At 36.2% G+C, this 12,666-nt stretch overlaps 1 long non-coding RNA gene across 1 annotated transcript; it reads right to left on the bottom strand.

The window, feature by feature from the left end:
- Positions 1–9,627: 9,627 nt before the first annotated feature.
- LOC148917800 (uncharacterized) lies at positions 9,628–12,205 on the bottom strand. The gene is made up of 2 exons (XR_016126423.1): positions 10,250–12,205; positions 9,628–10,024 (listed from the first exon to the last, which is right to left on the bottom strand). It is a non-coding gene; the product is annotated as an uncharacterized LOC148917800 (long non-coding RNA).
- Between the last annotated feature and the right edge of the window lie 461 nt (positions 12,206–12,666).

Raw genomic sequence — 12,666 nt, 5'->3', positions numbered from 1 at the left:
CGTTGAAAATGTCGTCCCCTGTCTCTTTCGCAAACGCCATAGACCTCTTCGTCTTCCTGTACTCCATCCACAATAACGAGTCGGTGTGCTCCAATGCTGTTTGGAAGGAGTGGTTTTGAGGGTTTTGGGGCGGCTAAGGTGGTTAGAGCGAAGGGAGGAACTAGTGGGGCCCCAAGTGGGTTGGTGGAGGAGGAGGTCAGGACTCAAGTAGAGAGAAAGAAAGAGGGAGAGAGAAGAGAGAAGTAATGTAATTTTCTTTTTTCTTTTTTTCTATTTATTAAAATTTTTAAATAAAATTTTTTATTGTTTTTTTTACAGGTGGCACTTAGGTGACATATATTTAAACAAAAGAGTGAGTCCTATTTGTGTCACATCAGCGTTTTTAAAAGAATTTTTAACAGAGTTAATAATGGGGGGCAAAGTGAACCACCAGACCTTGGTCAAGGGGGTACTTTGGGTTATTTTAACTTTCAGGGGGTAAAGTGAGATTTGACCATAGTTTCTAAGGGAACTACAGTAAATAAGCCTTTAATTTATGAATTTATTTTACCACACATTTACTTTTATTTAAAGTATGGTGCGGGTTTATCGTCCATACCAACAATTTATTTACAAGCAATTTATAACAATTTATTTTATGAATTAATTGTGTTATATGATGAGTTTTACAACATATAGAGATCATGACCAGAAGTTCCTTGATCCTAATCATACAACTACATCATGACCTAAAGATCCTTGATGATGATAATGATATGAGACCTAGCAATCTCCCCAGTACTATATTTATAAACAAGAGATTAGACCTGAAGATCTTTGATCCTTGACATGTAAATAAGGACCTAGAGTCCCTTAATAATGTAACAGTACCGTATCAGTTAATAGTACAGTACACATAAATTGTAAATGTACTAACAAAGGTATGAATAGTAACCATATATGTGAATAGTGCCGTACACATGAATGATAACTCTATTGGCAAATGTACTATATGCATGAATAGACACGTATTCATGACTTGATAAATAGTACTGTATACATAAATAGTGACGTATGCATAAATATTTACCATTTTGGGTAAACCGTCACTGTATACAAAAGGGAACCTGTAGTTCCGTAAACTCATGGATGAGCAATTAAATGAGATGCCAAAAGTTCCTCAAAACATGAACAATTATGTAAGGGCTTGAAGTCCCGAAATATGTATAGGAAATTATAAAAATATCCATACCATGAGAATATGTGATTTTGGCATGAAGTTCAAAATCTAAGAGTTTTGAATGTCCATACCATGAAAATATGTGATTTTGGCTTGAAGTTCAAAATCTAATAGTGTTGAGAACCTGAAGTTCCAATATTTAAATGGACAACCCTTGAGGTATTATTGCAAACTGTGGTACACCACATATTTCTTTGGCATAAGAAAATGATGAATTTAATAAAGCTAGATTCTGTTACAATCGAAACATCAAGAAAGAAATATACTTTGTGAATTCTAGTTGTTAAGAATACACCATGAAATGAATAATTTCAGGATAAACTGACAGGACCCGCCCCGGATTCCCCCTCGGAATCCATGACGAACCCTGCTTCCCATCCAATATCTACCCAATGTCGAACCCACTTTACTAAAAACCCTGTAGCCCTTCTTTAAAAGGATAAACAGTTTGACTTCTACCAAAATTTCGGTATGCACAAGGTAAAGGCACAGGTACCCTAAATTATAGTACCTGCAAACAAGTACAGAAATAACCCCAACTTCCAACATGGACAAGGTAAAGGCACACTTAAGACTAATCAAATGCCTTCTACCTAGACTCGGATAGAGCAAGCAGAGCAACTAAAGAATTTAGTTTACAATGCGGGGAAAGAGAGTAGAGAAAAGTTAAGGAAAAGTTCCTACAGAGCGGACACCCACGATGCCTCGACGTGGTGGTCTCGACCTCAGATATCTAGGACCTGGGAGGTGCAAAACATAAAATGTGAGTGGACAAAAACAAAGTGTTTAACATAATTTATATGCAACATAAATAACCCCTCCAATTTAGTATACTTATAACAAAATATGTGATAAAGAAATTCATTTAATTAATACTTCTTACTTTCTTGGAAAACATAAAGTTAATCATTTAGTCTTTGTTGTAATTAATATCATATAATCGAAACTTCCAAAATAATCTCGTTAATGTAAAATATAAACATCAAAACCCAAAATATCATTTTTCTCCCGCAACCATACCCTTACTTAGGAGTATGCTTGCAAACATAAAATGTCAAGTAATTTACAAATGCCCAATCTCAAATCCAAACATCATTTCAAAAATCCATACCTATGCAAAGCAGTCTCAATGCACACGCTCAGAAAACTCAACCTGGAAACAAGTCCACAAATATACCAACACAAATACCTATATACATATTTATATAACAAAATTGACTTTAAGACCAAGATATCCTATAATCCCGATATAGTATATAATACAACTCAAATAGGACCTTTTTCCCTTCCCAGACCACTCTTTTCCAAAATGCATGCCCGTAGGCACAGCAAGCAAGAAAGGATCCTCACCAGTAAATAAGAATAAAAGTGTATATATATATATATATATAGGTATGACTACAACCAAAATTGTATCGGGGAAACAATCTTAAGAGAGCTATTCCTCTGGAATACGCGAAGCAAGAATACCTATTCGAGAGAATAAACGGGCTTAATTAATAGGGAGTTTCACTAAAACACCCAAAATGGGGGCTGAAATTATAAAAAAACCCAACACCCAAAACACTTTATAAACACACCCAAAACCCATCATTATACACACTCAAAACCCATTTATAAACACACCCAAAAAATATACAATTGTTGATTTTGGGGTTGATTTTGAGTGTGTTTCTATGTTTAAATAGTGTTTGGGTTTTTTATAAATACATGTCTAGGATTGGGTTTATTTATAAATTTGTATAATTAATATGCGTATCCAACAATGAACTTTAACTCAAAACGCTAGTTCCCGGGTCTCAAAGTAAGTGTGCACCACTACCAGAGAGTTTGCTCTGGAAATCTGTCATTTAACTCCCTCAACATGCAATCTATCACATCATTAAATACATCAATGCGATAGTAATGTCCAACTGTAATAAAATCTTTTGTTGACAAGAATGATGTGTGCCCATCATATAACGAGAACTCATATCAGGAACATCAATACCATGTTGTTCACAAAATGATACCACACTCATGAATAAAATCATCCCAGCTATGTGCCCTCATATCTTGGAACTGTGATTTTGTGTTTTCAACAAAGTTTAAAGCACTTACAATATCTTGAGTTTTTTTTTTTTTGAAACACTTGACTGAGAAAGTTAGTCAATCCCATAATTTTATCCATCAAAAGCAATGCAAACACAAACTCAAAAGACATCATAGCAAGGAAAACAAAATGCCAAATCTTTAGCAATTGAATACTCAAGCCAAGGGAATTTACCAAACCACAATTTATTAAATCGATGTAAGTCTCGCCCTTCTAAATGGCTTGGATAGTCTTCTAACTCCGGTTGACAAGGTCCTAAAATAATATAGGCTTTTCGCACATTATCTTGTTCATTCACCGAATATTGGCATATTTGACGACGTAATCCCGGATCATGCTCAAGATAATTGATATTAAAATCTTGACCACTATTAACTCTTTGAGTCTCAACTCTTTCAACTTGAGGCTCGACAATGGGAGAAGAGAGAAGATTTGGCTCATCACAAATGGGAGGCATTCTAGAAGATGATGACCCATCATTCTTTTTCTTAAAAAAAGAGAACAAATTCTTTGTTTTCTTGGGGTTTCGATTGTGATCTGACATAATAAAAGATAACCTATTTAATCAAACATCCCAACAAAAAATCAAACAATTTCTCATAATAGCATCAATGAATTTAATCAAACATTAACATACCAACAACAAATCAAACATCTCAACAATGCCAACATCAAATCAAACATCTCAACAAAATTCTTAAAATCAAAGACCTAATTAATTTCAACAAAATCCCCAAATTATATTTCATTCCTAACTAAACCCTAGAAAACTCAATTTCAAATTAAAATTAAAACTAAGATCCATACATTTATTTTAGGAATAACCCAATAGAAGAAGATAATTAAAGAGAAGAGATTAAGAAGAATACTTGGTTCCTTGTATATGAGAAGAGAAGGGGCTGTCCACAATTGCACATCTTGACTATTGCCCAGCCAAGACTGTTGAGTTGAGAAGAAGCAGCCCACTCTGTCTGGAATTGCACAGCCACTATTTGGCTGCTTATAAGTTATATTCCCCCTTTTATTAAAGTCTGCCTGGGCCATTCCATAACATGGGCTGGTTATAATTTTTTTTTTTTTTTTTTTAAGTTTGAGTGGGCTTTAACACATGTGGTGTGGGTTTTACATGGGCTGGGTAGGCAAGGGTTTATACCATCACATGTAATGGGTATCAATTATTTTGCTTATATATAGTTTTTTTTTTAAGTGAAAATTTTTTGGGTAGGCGGTAGCCTACCTCGCCTCTGTAGGACTGCCTTTGAAGCACAAGACGATTCATGAGTTGATGAAATTGTGCGTAATTCTTGATTAGCGCTTTCACTTTGAGGGTCACCTTTGCCAATTTTCTTGGTGAGGATGCTAAAAGTGTAGCCGTTGAAATTTTTTAAAAAAAATAAGGGAAAAAATATATTTTTGGTTACTAGAGTTAGGGTAAAAAATGATTTCGGTCACCCTAATTTTAATTTTAGAAAATTAGTTAAACACCCATTCCTAAACATAGTTCTATAAAGAAACCATATACCATTCAATGTATATAAACACACCCAAAATAAACCTAAAAATTGACAACTGTCGATTTCTTAAATTCTACAGCTATGTTTGATTACTGTTTTGCCCCTTTGCTTTGTTTATTAATCAATTCAATCTTCATCAAACTAGCATCTCAAACTTTCTTCTTTTTCTTCAATAATGGCGAGGTTCATCGAGCTCCGCTTCTAGCTGTTCTCCTAGTCCAATTCTCCATTGTATCTTCGTCATCTCCACCACATCCCTCGCAGACTCCATCGCTGCAACCCACCGCCGATTCACCTTTGCCCAAAACTCCATCACCAATTTCCCTTCCTCCATCTCCTTCAGACGCTCCAATTAACGCACCACATCCTTCTTCACCTCCGACGCCACCGCAATCATCTTTGTCTCAATCTTCGTCGACACACCCCCAGTTCCTTTTCCAGCACCGTCGAATCCAAGAGACATCAACTACAACAACCTCAGACGGAGACGAAGCTAAGAACGCCTTTGGAGAAATGAGCACGGCAAAGAACATAGAGATCATACTTGGAATGATAGTTGGATACGTTCGTTGATCTCAGTACGGATATGCCGCCAGGAGAGAGATTCTCTGAAGAAATACTCATAGTCTCTCATACGCAAAAGCTCTTAGAGGTTACTATGAAATTTTTAATTTCTTGTATTTTTTGTTGTTTTTAATTTCTGTATTTGCTTAGTGTATGATTGAATTGAGGTTATGGTGATGGTGATATGGTGATTCAATTTTATTCTCCATTCTTTGGGGTGCAAGCGGTGCTAGAGGTGGTGGTAGTTAGAATTTTAGGATGATTTCTTAGCGTAAAATACTTAATTAGTCTACATGAGTCATTGATGTATTGCTTTTTCTATTTTAGAATGATATAATAATTAGAATTAGTGATTTAGAATTCATTATGCTTGTTTTTCTCATTGTTGTTAGACTTGTTTGGCTCTATCTGTGTATGCTATCTAATGTTTGTGAGCAAATTGCCATCTAAGTTTAGTTCTGTGTAACCTGATTTTGTAGGCTTATGGGGCTGATTTCAGCATCTCATAATGCATCACATGTCATTTCTTATCCTTAAAAAAAAATTGTAATATTTGTTTAAGGCAATGCTTATTTTGCAGCTACCTGATTGCTTCAATGAGTCTGCAAGTCATCTTAAGTTTAGTGCTAGCATTGCTAGATGCATATTCCTTGGTGAAAAGAAGGTCTTCCATAAAACCCTGTATTGGTTAGCCTCTTTGTAGTTGGTGAAAAAGGCGGAGAGTGTATGCTTTTTTCCTTTAAGTTTTCCACTATGAGTTAGCTAACAATGATTTTGTATTGTTGGTATGGCATCTTGCCACTACATCTTCATTTTCTTTTCTAATACAGATTGACCAAAAGAAAATAAATTTGATAATTAGTGTTCTTGGATTAGATTCTCAGTGATCTAGGTTCTTTATGATTTTAATGTGCAAAACATTGTTTAATGTTGACTTGGTTTTGATGTTTGGTACTGTTTGGATTCTTTATCATACCTATTATGCAAATAAAATATTATAGTTGTTAACTTCTAGTAAGTGGTATGAACAGTTGTTACACTGTTCATACCCTGCAACTGAGTTGATTTCTATGCTATAGTATTAACAATGTACTTCTATGACATAATATTAACAGATTTTCAGTAACAAAGCGTGCTTTATATTTTGCTCTATATATAGCTGTACACTTGAAGTTTACGATATGCATAATGTGATTTTTACTAGGAAGATAATTCAATGACATAGTATTAACAATGTACATTTTTTTCTTGTACGGATATTTCCTTTTGCCTTTGCGATTGTTTCTGGTGAAACTGTGGACAATTGGAGGTGGTTTCTGCAAAAGATATCGGATGTCTTGTTAGGCTTTTTGGGGTTTTTTTTTTTTTGGGTTTTTTTGTATAAAATGATATTAACAATGTACTTCTATGACATAGTATTAACAATGTACTTCTATGATATGGTATTAACAATGTACTTCAGGCTTGTTGGGCTTGTTTTGGGTTTTTTTTGAGTTTTTTTTTTTGTTGGGCTTGTTTTAAGTTAATTAATGGCAGTTGTGTAATTTATAAGAACTTGAACACTCATTTCTTATGTAGTAAATGATTTTTGGGTATGTTTCTAAAGTGCATTCCATGTGAGGATTTTTTAATAATTTCTGCACCTATTTTGGGTATAATACTAAAGCTCCCTTTCAATTTTTCCAATTTCATCATTGCACTTGCAATATTTAACAAATTAAGTCCATTCTAAGACTAGTAGGAGAGACTTTGGTAGACATTCGAAGTGGTTATTGTCCATGGAAAATGGTTCTAGGTATACTCTGACGAAGATATGGGTCAACAGATGCCATCTTTTCTTAGGCCATGTTTGATATGGAGGATTAGATTGGTCTAACTTGGACTAGTAAAATGACTAGATTTTATGTGAATCAAGGAAGAATATGGATGTTGTCTTCTAACCTGAAGGATTAAGGTGAACTATTCATATGAGGTTGATATCTAAAATTTATCCTCACTAATCCCCTTGAAATTGGTGAAATTAATAGGGATAAGTTTTTGGCATCAACCTCCCTTATGAATAGTTCATCTTAATCATCCAAGTTAAAAGACAACACTCATACTATTTCTTGATTGCATATGAAATCTAGGCCTTCTACTAGTTAGTCGAGTTTAATCCTCCGTATCAAACATGGCCTTATGGTGTTGCTTATTCCTGCTTTGATTAAAATGGATAAGGGAGAAGGTTAGATTAGGGTTAAGGTGGATTTGAGGTAGATCTGACAGGGGAATTATTAGAATGCAGAAATTTGAAAGAGGGTTTGCAGATTTTGAAGCAGCTATACAAGACAATACTATTAAACACCCTACCCCACTTCGTTATCTTCCATAGAATAGAGTCCAACCAAGGTGGTGCCGCATCAGTCCAAAGGAAACGAGTGCCTTCTTTCAAGCCATAGTGGGCAAGAGCATGTGCCACACCATTGGCCTTTTGACGTTGATATAAAACATCTGTCGCATCCCTATTGAATCTTCCACCGCATTTCCTAATGTTGCTCCACCGATGCATTACCATTAAGCATATACGGTAGTTGCAACAATAAAGCGATAAATCCCGATGAGCCCATTATCATTAAATCTTATGTCATGGTTTTGAATAATTAAAAATATATATATAAGCGATGTTAAGTGATGGATAATTTGAATCGTCTCTGACACTAGAATAACCACTAAGTTTACGAACTCTAAAGTCTTGTGTTCAAATAAAAATTTTATGATTTAAAAGTGATCTTTGAGGGGTTAAAAAAGTGGTCATTCTATCAACATTTGATGACGGAAATTGTCAATTATCCTCAAATTGTAAATGGTAGGGAATACACTGCCCAAAATGGGAATATACGGATTGTTGCATTTTTGTTGATAAAAATTTAAAGTGAATTTTTAATCGGGAATGACAAGCACTACCATGACAATTAATAAAGAAACACTATCTGACCATCATATATACATGCATATACGAAGCACCTTTAATATAACATAGCCTAGAATCCAATACCGTTTTTCTTTTTTGTTCAATCACAGTTGGAAAAAAAAAAAAAAAAAAAAAAGAGATTAGAAGAGCCAAAAAGGTCAATACATAGGAATAAAGAACAAGAAGCATATGGGAGTTTAAACTAAAAATCATTACAATCTAGTAAAATGAATCTTCCCCATCACAAAGCCAAAATAAAATACAAAACAAAGCCACTACCGCAAAGGGAACAGGGACTGCATCAACATAGCCATAAAAGAGGAAATACACTTCCCTCACACAAATCAGCACAGCTGCATAAAGAGACCCACTAGTTTGCCGCCGAGAAACAAATTTCCCCAAAGTACAAAAGTACATCCACACGAGAACATCCATCCAAGACTCACAATCTCTATGAAGGCCGAATACCATAGAGAAAACAACCATTCAAACCATGGTATGTCCCAAAAGACCAAAACCAAGAGAGTGAAAGGTGGTGGTGCAAACACTAGAGCAGGAGCCATAGCTATAGCCATGGTAAGAGCTATGTACACTTTCCAGAAAATACACGAAAATTCATTTATAGAAGTGGTTGATGTAGCCCAATAGAGAGGCCAGATCTGGAATGTGGATAAGGCAAGAAGAGGAGGGGATGTAGAGGAGGAAGTAAATCTGTTTGTAGGGAGTGTATAAACCACCAACTCTTAAGAGAGCCACGGCACGGCCAAACAGGCTCTTGCCAAAAACAAGAACACCCACACCAAGAGAAAGCAATGCAAAGAAGATAGAGAGGTAGCACAGCAAAGGAGAAAAGGGGGAGGAGGGATATGCCTCCTCCTCCCCAAAAAGAGAATTGTGCAACGCTGAGAAGAAGAGAGGAAAAGGCATTTAGGGTTTTCTTATTTTTTTATTGTTGAGAATCCAATACCATTATCAACAAGAACTCTACATATAAGAAGGACATGTCTTGTTTACCTAAATTCGAACTTCTTTTATGACACAACTATAAGATCTCTTTCCAAAGTATCTCCACCTCCACCACCACAACCTCCACCACAACATCCACCACCACCATCACCCCCACCACAACCTCTGCCACCGACATATCCATGTCCTCTGCCCCCATCTCCGTGGTGGCGGAGCTAGGATTTTATATTTGAGGGGGCCAAAATGTTAACACAAAAAGTTTAGTTGTATATTTTTTTTGGCCTATTGAGTAAACTATTGCGTACAAAAGCATTAAATTGAAATGTGTGGTTTTTTTTCATAAAATGTAGTATGATTTTACTATTATATTCATATTAAAATACAATTTTGACTAGTATTGATTTGTGGTGAGAGGGCCATAGGCTTAAGTATAGCAATCTTTCTTTGCATTTGTTACCATATCCAATATATATATTCAAAAGGGTAAAATAAATTGGAGGGGCTAGAGCCATCCCAAGCCTTAGTACAGCTCCGCCCCTAGTGATGACCATGTCCTCCGCCCCCGTTGCCGTGATGACCATGTCCTCCACTACCTCCTCTGCCTCTTCCATATCCACCATAATTATAATAATATGCACCGGTATCTGAAACATTTGGCACACTATGGTGTTTCTTCTTGCGAGACGATTTACCACAAGAAAATATTACAGCTGAAATTACTGAAAGGGACATCAGGATCATGCAGAACAAGAATAGTCCACCATCAGCACTTGGAAGCAATACATCTGTATGACTAACACCTAGACCAACAAGGTTCCTAGCCATTTCTGTTTGTGTTTTGCGAGCCTAACTTTAGGAGGAGGAATTTATTTATAGATCCTAATTTCCATGATAATTAATAATAATAAATTTTTTGAAAGTTGGATAACAGACGCTATCTCCACCTTATGTTGCACCCCGCGTGGATTGCATGTCACTAAGGCTTGCGGGTAATTATGTTCACATTAGACTATATGTTGTGAGGGTGGTCCACTTTGGCCAAATAAGAATATGCCCGTGAGAAAATGTAATCATGGTGCCCTCGGTTGATTTGATCCTTGATAAAAATAAAATAATCTGCAAAGAAAGAATGGTCCCAATCAGGGGCGGATCTTAAGCCAGGGTAGGGTAGGCTACCGCCTACCCAAAAATATTTCACTAAAAAAAAAAAACCTATATATAAGCTATGTAATTAATATCCATTCATGTGTTGGTATACACTCTACCCAATCCATATAAAACCCACAGCACAAGCCCACTCAAACTTTAAAAACTGAAAATTTAATGTGAATTTTAAAAGAGAAAACCAAACATTACCATGAAAATTAGTAAAAGCCAAAATCTGACCATCGTATACATAAGAAGCTCCATCAATATAACATAGCTTACAAGCCAAATTAGTATCAACAAGAACAATTATAAGAACGACAGGTTTTGTGGACATAAATTCGGACTTTTTTTAATTTTATGAAAACATAGTTATATATATCTTCCTAACAACCTCCACCTCCACAACCGCCACCGCCACCTCCACAACCTCCACCGCCACCACAAGTTGCACCACCACCACCAACAATACCATCGCCGCCGCCGCCGCCTCCATATCTTTTCTTGCTTGATCCTTCATCATCACCACAAGCAAATATGACCATTGATATAAGTGAGAGAGACAAAAGAATCATGCAGAGCAAAAGTATCGTCCCCGAGTTGTCTTGCATGATGCCTAGTTCCTCCGCGTGGCCACCACCTAGAGCAACAAATGCTCCTCTGGACATTTTTTCGATGAGTTACAAGATTAGCTAGCTGTTCGTTAATCCAAGCTATATATATTTTTATAATGGTTGGAGCTGGGTGGGCAACCAGGGAAATGCTTGATGTTGTGGGGAGGGTTGCTAAATCTATCTACTAGTAGCATAAGAATTTCCTATTTCGTTTATGAGGGGGTCTAGCATATGCCAAAGATGTGGACTCGAAACTTACAAAAATATGTTTACGAAAAGTACGTACTTGTAGCTATAAAGTTATAAACCAGAGAAATCAGGACAGTTTTAATTCCACAATCACAATACAAACCAAAAAGATATTAGATTATGTTGACAGAAATTTGTTTACCTCTCGCATAAGCTCCACTCCATCAATATAACATATAGCTTACAAGCCAATATTAGTATCAACAAGAACAATTAAAAGAACGACAGGTTTTGTTGACATCAATTCCAACTTTTTTTATTTTATGAAAACATAGTTATATATATCTTCCTAACAACCTCCACCTCCACCTCCACCTCCACAACCTCCACCTCCACCTCTACCTCCACAACCACAACCTCCACCAACACCACCGCCACCAGCAGCAGCAGCTGCAGCAGCTGCACCACCGCCACCGTCTCCGCCTCCGCCTCCGTATCTTTTCTTGCTTGATCCTTCATCATCACCACAGGCAAATATGACCATTGATATAAGTGAGAGAGACATAAGAATGATGCAGAGCAAAAATATCCCCCCCGAGTTGTCTTGCATGATGCCTAGTTCCTCTGCGTGGCCACCACCTAGAACAACATATGTTCCTCTGGCCATTTTTTCGATGAGTTACAAGATTTGCTAGCTGTTAGTTAATCCAAGCACATATATATATATATATCTTTATAATGTAATGTCAGCAAATGCCGTGTGCAATTCCAACTCTTATGTTGACGATTTTAGCTGATGTTGAAACTTGAAATAAGGCTTGAAGAGTCCGACAAAAACTTGCGAAAATTTTCAAAGAGAAAGGGATAGCTAGCGAGATTGAGATGCAATAATTGCTGCAAGCCTTTGTTTTGCTTCGTGAAAATGCTAAGAAGATCATATGTGAGATTTTGTTTCTCTTCATTAATTCTAATTGTGTACAAGAAAAATATTTGGGTCCACTCTAGATTCTATCTCCACCCCATTGACATTGACCAATGATATTTTTGTACATGTCTTTTCTTTTAAATTTTTGGGTTTTTATCACAATGGTTCCTAAGACCAGCCAGGGCCGACGGTCAAGTCTGGGTTACTTTGTGCTACAGCTACTTCAAATGAAGCCTGCGGAAGTGCTGATTGAATCCACTGGTGTGCTTGGCCAAAGGATAAAAAAATGTACTATATAACCATCATATTCCTGTTTCCATGTTATACTCATATTCTAATCATACTGATTTGCACAGGATTTCCTGAAATATTAACAAATAAACTGAAAAATGTTGCATGATAATTTTTAAGAAGATTTATAACATGACCTGTTCTAAGTGTTGTACAAACGATTCATTTTTTTATTTTCATATGCAGGAAGAACTTC

Source organism: Prunus mume, linkage group LG4 (genome assembly GCF_029339155.1).
Source record: "Prunus mume cultivar Tortuosa linkage group LG4, ASM2933915v1, whole genome shotgun sequence".
Classification (NCBI taxonomy): Eukaryota; Viridiplantae; Streptophyta; class Magnoliopsida; order Rosales; family Rosaceae; genus Prunus; species Prunus mume.
Note: the sequence above shows the minus strand (reverse complement) of the source record. Positions and strands in the feature narration are given on the sequence as shown.